The sequence below is a fragment of the Trachypithecus francoisi genome, unplaced genomic scaffold (assembly GCF_009764315.1).
Source record: "Trachypithecus francoisi isolate TF-2019V2 unplaced genomic scaffold, Tfra_2.0 Lachesis_group18, whole genome shotgun sequence".
NCBI classification, from domain to species: Eukaryota; Metazoa; Chordata; class Mammalia; order Primates; family Cercopithecidae; genus Trachypithecus; species Trachypithecus francoisi.
The window spans coordinates 16651577-16665655 of NW_022681463.1; the positions used below are offsets into that span (position 1 = coordinate 16651577).

Consider the following 14079-nt stretch of genomic DNA (forward strand, 5'->3'; position numbering starts at 1 on the left):
GATGCGCTCTTATTTTTTGAATTTCCAGCTTTTCTGCCCTGCTTCTTCCCCATCTTTGTGTTTATCTGTCTCTGGTCTTTGATGATGGTGACGTACTGATGGGGTTTTGGTGTAGGTGTCCTTCCTGTTTGATAGTTTTCCGTCTGACAGTCAGAAGGACTGTCTGTGGTCTGTTGGAGATTGCTTGAGGTCCACTCCAGACCCTGTTTGCCTGGGTATCAGCAGCAGAGGTTGCCGAAGATAGAATATTGCTGAACAGCGAGTGTACCTGTCTGATTCTTCCTTTGGAAGTTTCCTCTCAGGGATGACTCCACCCTGTGAGGTGTGGGGTGTCAGACTGCCCCTAGTGGGGGATGTCTCCCAGCTAGGCTACTCAGGGGTCAGGGACCCACCTGAGCAGGCAGTCTGTCCGTTCTCGGATCTCAACCTCCGCGTTGGGAGATCCACGGCTCTCCCCAAAGCTGTCAGACAGAGTCGTTTGCCTCTGCACCGGCCCCGCTGCTTCCCCTTTTGGACCTCAGCTGTGGGCTGTCCCAGAGGTGGAGTCTACAGAGACAGGCAGGCTTCCTTGAGCTGCTGTGAGCTCCACCCAGTTCGAGCTTCCCAGCGGCTTTGTTTACCTACTTAAGCCTCAGCAATGGCGGGCGCCCTCCCCCAGCCTCGCTGCTGCCTTGCGGATAGATCGCACAGACTGCTGTGTTAGCAGTGAGGGAGGCTCCGTGGGCGTGGGACCCTCCCGGCCAGGTGTGGGATATATTCTCCTGGTGTGCCTGTTTCCTTAAAGCGCAGTATTGGGGTGGGAGTTACCCGATTTTCCAGGTGTTGTGTGTCTCAGTTCCCCTGGCTAGGAAAACGGATTTCCTTCCCCCTTGCGCTTCCAGGTGAGGCGATGCCTCGCCCTGCTTCAGCTCACGCTGGTCAGGCTGCAGCAGCTGACCAGCACCGATTGTCCGGCACTCCCTAGAGAGATGACCCCAGTACCTCAGTTGAAAATGCAGAAATCACCCGTCTTCTGTGTCACTCGCGCTGGGAGTTGGAGACTGGAGCTGTTCCTATTCGGCCATCTTGCTCCGAGCTTCGGAACTTCTTAAAAATAATGAAAATACGATGTATCAGAATCTGTGTGATACTACCAAAGCAGTGATTAGAGGAACATTTATTGCATTAAGTATCTATAAGTGTGATTAAGTACCTGGGGGATGTGGAAATTAATTGATTAAACCTCCTTTCTAGAAAGCTCATGAAAAAACAAGCCAAAAGAAAGCAGAAGAAAAAACACAATAAATATAAAAACAGAAATTAATGAGTTGGAAAATAAACAGAACTAATAAATCTAAAAGTTGGTTTTTGAAAATATAAACTAAAAAGTTAAACCACTAGGATAAATATACAAAATTAGAAATAACCATAACACAGAGGAAATAAAAAACTGGGCATTACTATACACAACTCCTTGTAAATAAACTTGAAAACTCAGATAAAACACATAATTTTTAAGAAAAACACTACTTACAAAAATTAACCTGTTGAGGCCAGCCACAGTGGCTCATGCCTGTAATCCCAGCACTTTGGGAGGCTGAGGCGGGTGGGTCACAAGGTCAGGAGATCAAGACTATCCTGGCTAACACGGTGAAATCCCATCTCTACTACCATAAAATACAAAAATTAGCTAGGTGTGGTGGCGGGTGCCTGTAGTCTCAGGTACTTGGGAGGCTGAGGCAGGAGAAGGGTGTGAACCTGGGAGGCAGAGCTTGCAGTGAGCCGAGAATGCATTACTATACTCCAGCCTGGGCGACAGAGCGAGACTCCATCTCAAAAAAAAAAAAAAAATTGTTGAAACAGACTGCCTACCTTTGAAGAAATAGAAGAAATAGCTAAAGAGCTCTTCTCAAAAATACACCAAGTCCAGATTTCAAAGAGGAATTCTACCTTCCATCTACTTTATTATTATGATTTTATTGTAATTTTGTATTGGAAAACAAATATATAACTTGGGATGAATTTGAGGCAAATTGGACTGTAAGTGGATTTTCTTTAAGTGGCTAAACAAAGTTTAAAAAGCAAATAACAATTAAAGAAAATGTTTCTGCTACAGAACCAGCAGTACAAAAAAAGAGTATACACCAGGTGCCGTGGCTCACACCTGTAATCCCAGCGCTTTGGGAGGCCGAGGCAGGCAAATCACAAGGTCATGAGTTTGTGACCAGCCTGGCCAATACAGTGAAACCCCATGTCTACTAAAAATATAAAAATTGGTTCCAAGACGGCCAAATAGGAATAGCTCCAGTCTACAGCTTCCAGTGTGAGTGACACAGAAGACAGGTGATTTCTGCATCTCCAGCTGAGGTACCAGGTTCATCTCACTGGGGCTTGTCAGACAATGGATGCAGCCTACGGAGCAGAGCAGGACATTGCCTAACCCGGGAAGTGCAAGGGGCTGGGGAATTCCCTTTCCTAGCCAAGGGAAGACGTGACAGATAGTACCTGGAAAATCAGGTACTCCCACCCTAATAGTGTGCTTTTCCAATGGTCTTAGCAAACACTACACCAAGAGATTATATCCCGCACCTGGCTTGGAGGGTCCCACGCCCACAGAGCCTCACTCACTGCTAGCACAGCAGTCTGACATCCAACTGCAAGGTGGCAGTGATGCTGGGGGAAGGGTGTCCACCATTGCTGAGGTTTGAGTAGGTAAACAAAGCAGCCAGGAAGCTCGAACTGGGTGGAGCCCACCACAGCTCAAGGAGGCCTGCCTGCCTCTGTAGATTCCACCTCTGGAGGCAGGGCAGAATAAAAGGCAGCAGAAACTTCTGCAGACTTAAACATCCCTGTCTGACAGCTTTGACGAGAATAGTGGTTCTCCCAGCATGGAGTTTGAGATCTGAGAATGGACAGACTGCCTCCTCAAGTGGGTCCCTCACCCCCAAGTAGCCTAACTGGGAGACACCTCCCAGTAGGGGCCGACCGACACCATACAGCTGGGTGCCCCTCTGACATGAAGCTTCCAGAGGAAGGATCAGGCAGCAACATTTGCCATTCTGCAATATTTGCTGTTCTGCAGCCTCCACTGGTGATACCCAGGTAAAGCGGGTTTGGAGTGGACCTCCAGCAAACTCCAACAGACTTGCAGCTGAGGGTCCTGACTGTTAGAAGGAAAACTAACAAACAGAAAGGATATCCACACCAAAACCCCATCTGTACATCACCATCATCAAAGACCAAAGGTAGATAAAACCACAAAGATGGGGAGAAACCAGAGCAGAAACGCTGAAAATTCTAAAAATCAGAGCGCCTCTTCTCCTCCAAAGGAATGCACCTCCTTGCCAGCAACGGAACAAAGCTGGATGGAGAATGACTTTGACAAGTTGAGAGAAGAAGGCTTCAGAAAATCAGTAGTAACAAACTTCTCCGATCTAAAGGAGGATATTCAAACACATTGCAAAGAAGCTAAAAACCTTGAAAAAAGATTAGAAGAATGGCCAACTAGAATAAACAGCATAGAGTAGTCCTTAAATGACGTGATGGAGCTGAAAACCATGGCACGATAACTACATGACACATGCACAAGCTTCAGTAGCTGATTTGATCAAGTGGAAGAAAGGGTATCAGTGATTGAAGATCAAATGAATGGCATGAAGCAAGAAGAGAAGTTTAGAGGAAAAAGAGTAAAAAGAAATGAACAAAGCCTCCAAGAAATATGGGACTATGTGAAAAGACCAAATCTACATCTGACTGGTGTACCTGAAAGTGATGGGGAGAATGGAACCAAGTTGGAAAACACTCTTCAGGATATTATCCAGGAGAAATTCCCCAACCTAGCAAGGCAGGCCAACATTCAAATTCAGGAAATACAGAGAACGCCACAAAGATACTCCTCAAGAAGAGCAACCCCAAGACACATAATTGTCAGATTCACCAAAGTTGAAATGAAGGGAAAAAATCTTAAGGGTAGCCAGAGAGAAAGGTCGGGTTACCCACAAAGGGAAGCCCATCAGACTAACAGCAGATCTCTTGGCAGAAACTCTACGAGCCAGAAGAGAGTGGGGGCAATATTTCACATTCTTTTTTTTTTTTTTTTTTTTTTTTTTGAGACGGAGTCTTGCTCTGTCACCCAGGCAGGAGTGCAGTGGCCAGATCTCAGCTCACTGCAAGCTCCGCCTCCCGGGTTTACGCCATTCTCCTGCCTCAGCCTCCCGAGTAGCTGGGACTACAGGCGCCCGCCACCTCGCCCGGCTAGTTTTTTTTTGTATTTTTTAGTAGAGACGGGGTTTCACCATGTTAGCCAGGATGGTCTCGATCTCCTGACCTTGTGATCCACCCGTCTCGGCCTCCCCAAGTGCTGGGATTACAGGCTTGAGCCACCGCGCCGGCCTTAACATTCTTTTTTTTTTTTTTTTTTTTGAGGCGGAGTCTCGCTCTGTCACCCGGGCTGGAGTGCAGTGGCCGGATCTCAGCTCACTGCAAGCTCCGCCTCCCGGGTTTACGCATCTCCTGCCTCAGTCTCCTGAGTAGCTGGGACTACAGGCGCCGCCACCTCGCCCGGCTAGTTTTTTTGTATTTTTTAGTAGAGATGAGGTTTCACCGTGTCAGCCAGGATGGTCTCGATCTCCTGACCTTGTGATCGCCGTCTCGGCCTCCCAAAGTGCTGGGATTACAGGCTTGAGCCACCGCGCCCGGCCAACATTCTTAAAGAAAAGAATTTTCAACCCAGAATTTCATATCCAACCAAACTAAATTTCATAAATGAAGGAGAAATAAAATCCTTTACAGACAAGCAAATGCTGACAGATTTTGTCACCACCAGGCCTGCCTTTCAAGAGCTCCTGAAGGAAGCACTAAACATGGAAAGCAACACCCAGTACCAGCCACTACAAAACCATGCCAAATTGCAAAGACCATCCATGCTAGGAAGAAACTGCATCAACTAATGAGAAAAATAACCAGCTAACATCATAATGACAGGATCAAATTCACACATAAAAGTATTAACCTTAAATGTAAATGGGCTAAATGCCCCAATTAAAAGACACAGACTGGCAAATTGGATAAAGAGTCAAGACCCATCAGTGTGTTGTATTCAGGACACCCATCTCCCGCATAGAGACACACATAGACTCAAAGGGATGGAGGAAGATCTACCAAGTAAATGGAAAAAAAAAAAAAAAGAGACTTAGACTCCCACACAATAATAATGGGAGACTTTAACACCCCACTGTCAACATTAGACAGATCTATGAGACAGAAGGTTAACAAGGATATCCAGGAATTGAACTCAGCTCTGCACCAAGCAGACCTAATAGACATCTACAGAGCTCTCCACCCCAAATCAACAGAATATACATTCTTCGCAGCACCACATCACACTTATTCCAAAATTGACCACATAGTTGGAAGTAAAGCACTCCTCAGCAAATGTGAAAGAACAGAACTTATAACAAACTGTCTCTCAGACCACAGTGCAAACAAACTAGAATTCACGATTAAGAAATTCACTCAAAACTGCTCAACTACATGGAAACTGAACAACCTGCTCCTGAATGACTACTGGGTACATAACCAAATGAAGGCAGAAATAAAGATGTCCTTTGAAACCAATGAAAACAAAGATACAACATACCACAATCTCTGGGACACATTTAAAGCAGTGTGTAGAGGAAAATTTATAGCACTAAATGGCCACAAGAGAAGGCAGGAAAGATCTAAAATGGACACACTAACATGACAATTAAAAGAACTAGAGAAGCAAGAGCAAAGACATTCAAAAGCTAGCAGAAGGCAAGAAATAACTAAGATCAGAGTAGAACTGAAGGACATAGAGACACAAAAAACCCTTCAAAAACTCAACGAATCCAGGATTTTGGTTTTTTGAAAAGATCAACAAAATTGATAGACCACTAGCAAGACTAATAAAGAAGAAAAGAGAGAAGAATCAAATAGATGTAATAAAAAATGATAAATGGGATATTACCACTGATCCCACAGAAATACAAACTACCATCAGAGAATACTATAAACACCTCTATGCAAATAAACTAGAAAAATCTAGAAGAAAGGGATAAATTCCTGGACACATACACCCTCCCAAGACTAAACCAGGAAGAAGTTGAGTCCCTGAATAGACCAATAATAGGCTCTGAAATTGAGACAATAATTAATAGCCTACCAACCAAAAAAGGGCCAGGACCAGACAGATTCATAGCCGAATTCTAATAGAGGTACAAAGAGGAGCTGGTACCATTCCTTCTGAAACTATTCCAATCAATAGAAAAAGAGGGAATCCTCCCTAACTCATTTTATGAGGCCAGCATCATCCTGATACCAAAGCCTGGCAGAGACACAACAAAAAAAAGAGAATTTTAGACCAATATCCCTGATGAACATCGATGCAAAAATCCTCAGTAAAATACTGGCCAACCGAATCCAGCAGCACATCAAAAAGCTTATCCACCACGATCAAGTTGGCTTCATCCCTGGGATGCAAGGCAGGTTCAACATATGCAAATCAATAAGCATAACCTATCATCTAAACAGAACCAAAGACAAAAACCACAGGATTATCGCAATAGATGCAGAAAAGGCTCTCAAAAAATTCAACAGCCCTTCATGCTAAAAACTCTCAATAAACTAGGTATTGATGGGACGTATCTCAAAATAATAAAAGCTATTTATGACAAACCCACAGCCAATATCATACTGAATGGGCAAAAACTAGTAGCATTCCCTTTGAAAACCGGCACAAGACAGGGATGCCCTCTCTCACTACTCCTATTCAACACAGTGTTGGAAGTTCTGGCCAGGGCAATCAGGCAGGAGAAAGAAATAAAGGATATTCAATTAGGAAAAGAAGAAGTCAAATTGTCCCTGTTTGCAGATGACATGATTGTATATTTAGAAAACCCCATCATCTCAGCCCAAAATCTCCTTAAGCTGATAAGCAACTTCAGCAAAGTCTCAGGATACAAAATCAATGTGCAAAAATCACAAGCATTCCTATACACCAATAACAGATAAACAGAGAGCCAAATCATGAGTGAACTCCCATTCAAAGAGAATAAAATACCTAGGAATCCAGCTTACAAGGGATGTGAAGGACCTCTTCAAGGAGAACTACAAACCACTGCTCAACGAAATAAAAGAGGACACAAACAAATAGAAGAACATTCCATGCTCATGGATAGGAAGAATCAATATTGTGAAAATGGCCATACTTCCCAAGGTAATTTATAGATTCAATGCCATCCCCATCAAGCTACCAATGACTTTCTTCACAGAATTGGAAAAAACTACTTTAAAGTTCATATGGAACCAAAAAAGAGCCTGCATTGCCAAGACAATCCTAAACAAAAAGAGCAAAACTGGAGGCATCATGCTACCTGACTTCAAACTATACTAGAAAGCTACAGTAACCAAAACAGCATGGTACTGGTACCAAAACAGAGATACAGACCAATGGAACAGAACAGAGACCTCAGAAATAATACCACACATCTACAACCATCTGATCTTTGACAAACCTGATAAAAACAAGAATGGGAAAGGATTCCCTATTTAATAAATGGTGCTGGGAAAACTGGCTAGCCATATGTAGAAAGCTGAAACTGGATCCCTTCCTTACACCTTATATAAAAATTAATTCAAGATGGATTAAAGACCTAAATGTTAGACCTAAAACCATAAAAACCCTAGAAGAAAACCTAGGAAATACCATTCAGGAAATAGGCATGGGCAAGGACTTCATGACTAAAACACCAAAAGAAATGGTAACAGAAGCCAAAATAGACAAATGCGATCTAATTAAACTAAAGAGCTTCTGCACAGCAAAAGAAACTACCATCAGAGTGAACAGGCAACCTACAGAATGGGAGAAAATTTTTACAATCTACCCATCTGACAAAGGGTTAATATCCAGAATCTACAAAGAACTTAAACAAATTTACAAGAAAAAATCAACCCTATCAATAAGTGGGCAAAGGATATGAACAGACACTTCTCAAAAGAAGACATTCATACAGCCAACAGACACATGAAAAAATGCTCATCATCACTGGTCATCAGAGAAATGCAAATCAAAACCACAATGAGATACCACCTCACACCAGTTAGAATTGTGATTGTTAAAAAGTCAGGAAACAACAGGTGCTGAGAGAATGTGGAGACATAGGAACACTTTTACACTGTTGGTGGGAGTGTAAACTAGTTCAACCAATGTGGAAGACTGTGTGGCGATTCCTCAAGGATCTAGAACTAGAAGTACCATTTGACCCAGCCATCCCATTACTGGGTATATACCCAGTAAGGATTATAAAGCATGGTGCTATAAAGACACATGAACATGTATGTTTATGAGGCACTATTCACAATAGTAAAGACTTGGAAACAACCCAAATGTCCATCAATGATAGACTGGATTAAGCAAATGTGGCACATATACACCATGGAATACTATGTAGCCATAAAAAAGGATGAGTTCATGTCCTTTGTAAGGACATGGATGAAGCTGGAAACCATCATTCTGAGCAAACTATCGCAAGGACAGAAAACCAAACAATGCATGTTCTCACTTACAGGTGAGAATTGAACAATGAGAACTCTTGGACACAGGAGGGGGAATATCACACAATGGGGCCTATTGTAGGGTTGGGGGAGGGGAGGAGGATAGCATTAGGATATATACCTAATGTAAATGACGAGTTACTGGGTGCAGCACACCAACATGGCAAATGTATACATATGTAACAAACCTGCACGTTGTGCACACGTATCCTAGAACTTAAAAACACACACATACATATGTGTGTGTGTGTGTATATATATATATATAAATTAGCCAGGCATGGTGGCAGGCGCCTGTAGTCCCAGCTACTTGGGAGGCTAAGGCAGGAGAAGTGCTTGAACCGGGGAGGCAGAAGTTGCAGTGAGCTGAGAGCATGCCACTGCACTCCAGCCTAGGTGACAGAACGAGACTCTGTCTCAAAATATACGAGTACCTGAATAATATACCCATTTTGCGATAGTGCCACTTTTAAGTACATATTTTTTTGTGGTGTTCGTTTGTTTGTTTTTGAGACAGAGTCTTAATCTATTGCCCAGGCTGGAGTGCAATGGAGCTATCTCAACTCACTGTAACCTCTGCCTCCTGGGTTCCAGTGACTCTCCTGTCTCAGCCTCCCGAGTAGCTGGGATTACAGGCATGTGCCACTATACCCTGCTAATTTTTATATTTTTAGTAGAGACAGGGTTTCGCCGTGTGGACCAGGCTGGTCTCGAACTCCTGACCTCAGATAATCCACCTGCCTCGGCTTCCCAAAGTGCTGGAATTACAGGTGTGAGCCACCACTCCTGGCCTCAATTTTCTAAAATAGGGTTTCAGGACAATGACAGTGAGATAGGGGAAGAACATATGGAAGAATTAAGTCCTAATTACTATTCACATATTTGTTTGTTTGTTTGTTTGTTTTTAACAGTAGAAAGAGAAACCTTTTGCAGATAAGTTACAAAGAAAAGGCAAATAAATAATTTTGTAAAAGAAATTTAGCACATGTTGTACAAGGTCTTTGCTATCATCATTTGTACAAATTTGTTTTTGTTGTTGTTTTTGTTTTTGTTTTGAGATGGAGTCTCTCTCTGTTGCCCAGGCTGGAGTGCAGTAGCGCGATCTCGGCTCACTGCAGCCTCCGTCTCCAGGTTCAAGCAATTCTAGTGCCTCAGTCTCCCAAGTAGCTGAGATTACAGTCACCAGTCACCACGCCTGGCTAATTTTTGTATTTTTAATAGAAACAGGGGTTCGCCATGTTGGCCAGGCTGGTCTCGAGCTCCTGACCTCAGGTCATCACCCGCTTCAGCCTCCCAAAGTGCTGGGATTACAGGTATGAGCCTCCGCGCCTGGCCAATGTGTTGTTTTTTAATGTGCTGTTGGATTCTGTTTGCTATAGTTAAATTTAAGGGTTCTGCATTGATATTCATAAGTGAAGTTGATCTATAGTTTTCTTTCTTTCTATGGTCTGGAATTAAGAGCATTGAGATTATCTGATCTTTAAAGCAGATGGGAATCCCAGTGGAGCGAGCGAGCCGAGTGGCCATGCAGTCGCGTCTTGGAAACTGGTAGCGCTTTCAGCATGGCTGACCAACTGACTGAAGAGCAGATTGTAGAATTCAAATAAGCTTTATTTACTATTTGACAAAAATGGTGTTGGAAGTATAATGACAAAGGAACTGGGAACAGAAATGAGGTCTCTTAGGCAGCCCCCCAGAAGCAGAGTTACAGAACATGATTTATGAAGTAGATACTGATAGTAATGGCACAGTGGCTTCCCTGAATTTCTGACAATGATGGCAAGAAAAATGAAAGATGCAGGCAGTGAAGAAGAAATGAGAGAAGCATTCCGTGTGTTTGATAAGGATGGCAATGGTTAACTAGCACAGCAGAACTTCACCATGCGATGACGAACCTTGGGGAGAAGTTAACAGATTAAGAGGCTGATGAAAAAATGATCAGGGAAGCAGATACTGATGGTGATGGTCAAGTAAACTATGAAGAGTTTGCATAGGCTGGGCAGGGTGGCTCACACCTGTAATCCCAGCACTTTGGGAGGCTGAGGTGGGCAGATCACTTGAGGTCAGGAGTTCGAGACCAGTCTGGTCAACATGGTGAAACCTCGTCTCTACTAAAAATACACAAATTAGCCGGGCATGGTGGTACGTGCCTGTGGTCCCAGCTACTTGGGAGGCTGAGGCAGGAGAAACACTTGAACCCTGGAAGTGGAGGTTTCAGTGAGCCGAGATTACACCACTGCACTCCAGCCTGGGTGACAGGTGATACTCTGTCTCAAATAATAATAATAATAATAATAATAATAATAATAATGCATTATGTGGCTGAATTTTGAGACCAGTTGTATCTTATTCCACCAATTAACAATCATGATTACTAAATAAAAACATTTATTTTTAAAACTTGTGTAAAATATACACAGAAAAGTGCACAAATAATAATAGTAAAATTGGTAAATTTTCACAAATTGAACACACCCATGTAATGGGACTCATATCAAGAAACCAAGTGTTATCAGAAGCTCTCTCATGCCTCCTTTTGCTCTTACACCCCTTTGGGCATCTGCTATCTTAATTCCTAACCCCATAGATCAGTTTTGCTTATTTTTGAACTTTATGTAAATGGACTCACACAGTATGCATTATTCTGTGTCTAGATTCTTTCACTTGACATTATGCTTGTACGCTTGTGAGATTCACCCACAGCATTGTATGTAGTTACAGGTTGTTAATTCGTGTTTTTTTTTTTTTTTTTTTTATTGTTGTTGTTGTTGTTTTGAGATAGTGTCTTGCTCTGTTGCCCAGGCTGGAGTACAGTGGTGTGATCGTGGCTCACTGCAACCTCAAACTCCTGGGCTCAAGCAGTCCTCCTTTCTCAGCCTCCCAAGTAGCTGGAGCTACAGGCATGTGCCATTAAACTCACCTAATTTTTTTTTTTTTTTTGAGATGGAGTCTTGCTCTGTTGCCCAGGCTGGAGTGCAGTGGCACGATCTTGGCTCACTGAAACCTCTGTCTCCCAGATTCATGCCTCAGTCTCCCAAGTAGCTGGGATTACAGGTGCCCACCACTGTGTCTAGCTAACTTTTTTTTTTTTTTTTAATAGAGACAGAGTTTAACCATGTTGGCTAGGCTGGTCTCGAACTCTCGACTTCAGGTGATTTGCCTGCCTTGGTCTCCCAAAGTGCTGGGATTACAGGCATGAGCCACTGTGCCCAGCCTATTTTTTTTTTTTTTTAATCTTTTCCAGAGTCAGAATCTGACTGTGTTAAGCAAGCTGGTTCAAATTCCTGGCCTCAAGCCATCCTTCCACCTTAGCCTCCCAAAGGGCTGGGATTCAAGTGTGAGGCACTGCACCTGGCCTTTATTCTTGGTGGATATAGTTTTGTATACAGCAATGTGACTATGCCATAATTTCTTTGTCCATTCTACTGGTGTGTGTGTGTGTGTGTGTGTGTGTGTGTGGTGTTTTTTTTGAGATAGGGTATCACTCTGTTGCCCTGGCTTGAGTGCAGTGGTGTGATCACAGCTCACTGTAACCTCACACTGGGCTTAAGCAGTCCTCCTGCCTCAGTCTCCTGAGTAGCTGGGACAACAGGAATACATCGCTATGCCTGGCCAATTTTTTAAATGTTTTTGTAAAGACCAGGGCTCCCTATGTTGCCCAGGCTGGTATCAAACTTCTGGATTCAAGCAACCCTCCAGCCTCAGCCTCCCAAAGTGCTGGGATTATGAGCGTGGACCACCACACCTGGCCCATTCCACTGTTGATGGAGAGTTAAGTAGCTTCCAATTCGGACTAGTCTCATAGTGCTGCTCTGAATATTTTTGTGTATATCTTTTGTCAAACATAGCTGTGCATTTATCTTGAACATCTACTTAAGTCTGTAATTGGCAAGTCATGGGATATGTATAGTAGCATTAGGTAGATATCACTAATTTTCACATTGATTGTACCAATTTATATTCACAATGGTAGGGCGTAAACATTCTGGTTTTTTCATATCCTGACTAATACTCAGTATTTATTTGTCTTTTTCCATTTAGCCATTGTGTTGAGTATATAATAGTGTCACATTTGAACTTTAATTTCATTTTTATGATGTCTTATAAGATTGAACATGATTTTTTATGTTTACTAGTTGTTCTTGAAATCATACTTAAAATTTTCAGGACACTTGAATTTTAAGCCTCACTTCACATTAGTAAACACACTCTTGTTAAAATTGAATGTGGGCCAGGTGCAGTGGTTCATACCTGTAATCCCAGCACTTTGGGAGGCTGAGGCACGTGGCTCACTTGAGGTCTGGAGTCTGAGACCAGCCTGGCCAACACGGCAAAACCCCCTCGCTACTGAAAATACAAAAATTAGTTGGGTGTGGTGGCGGGTACCTGTAATCCCAGCTACTTAGGAGGCTGAGGCAGGAGAATCCCTTGCACCTGGGAAATGGAGATTGCAGTGAGCTGAGATCGCACCACTACACTCCAGCCTGGGAGACAGAGCAAGACTCCATCTCAAGAAAAAAAATGAGTGTGGATATCTTTTGTATCCTTGAGGTAATATGACCCCCGTAGAGCTTTCACTCACATCACCCAGTGTGAGTAGAATGCGATTAAAGAATGGAGTTCAGTAATTAAAACATTAATTTCAAAATAACTCAAGTTCTCATATAGCATTTCTCAGACACCATGAAAAGAAATACATAGACTGCAATGATACATGACTAGGTCTCTCCTTCTCCCTCATCCAGGCCTCACCAGTGTAACTGCTCTAACATCTTTTTTTTTTTTTTTTTTTTTTTTGAGATAGAGTCTTGCTCTGTCTCCAGGCTGTACTACAGTGGTAGAATCTTGGCTCACTGAAACTTCTGCCTCCTGGGTTCAAATGATTCTCCTCCCTCAGCCTCCCAAGTAGCTGGGACTACAGGCACACACCACCACACTCAGCTTATTTTTGTATTTTTTTTTTTTTTTTTTTTGAGACGGAGTCTCGTTCTGTCGCCCGGGCTGGAGTGCAGTGGCCAGATCTCAGCTCACTGCAAGCTCCGCCTCCCGGGTTCCCTCCATTCTCCTGCCTCAGCCTGCCGAGTAGCTGGGACTACAGGCGCCCGCCACCTCGCCCGGCTAGTTTTTTTTTTTTTTGTGTTTTTAGTAGAGACGGGGTTTCACTGTGTTAGCCAGGATGGTCTCGATCTCCTGACCTTGTGATCCGCCCGTCTCGGCCTCCCAAAGTGCTGGGATTACAGGCTTGAGCCACCGCGCCCGGCCTATTTTTGTATTTTTATTAGAGATGATGTTTCACCATGTTGGCCAGGATGGTCTCAATCTCCTGACCTCATGATCTGCCTGCCTCAGCCACCCAAAGTGCTGGGATTACAGGCATGAGCCACTGTGCTGGCCCATCATTTTTCCAAAAAACAGAATAAGGAAAGTTAGAAAATAACTTTCAGTGGGAAAGCAATTTTAATCATTACTCAAAGTAAAAAATGTAAGGATAATGCATCAGTCATTTCTTAATGATACATTATCTTT

At 43.2% G+C, this 14079-nt stretch overlaps 1 pseudogene; it reads left to right on the plus strand.

Moving 5' to 3' along the window:
- Positions 1-10115: 10115 nt before the first annotated feature.
- LOC117063702 lies at positions 10116-10547 on the plus strand (annotated as a pseudogene).
- Positions 10548-14079: the final 3532 nt, after the last annotated feature.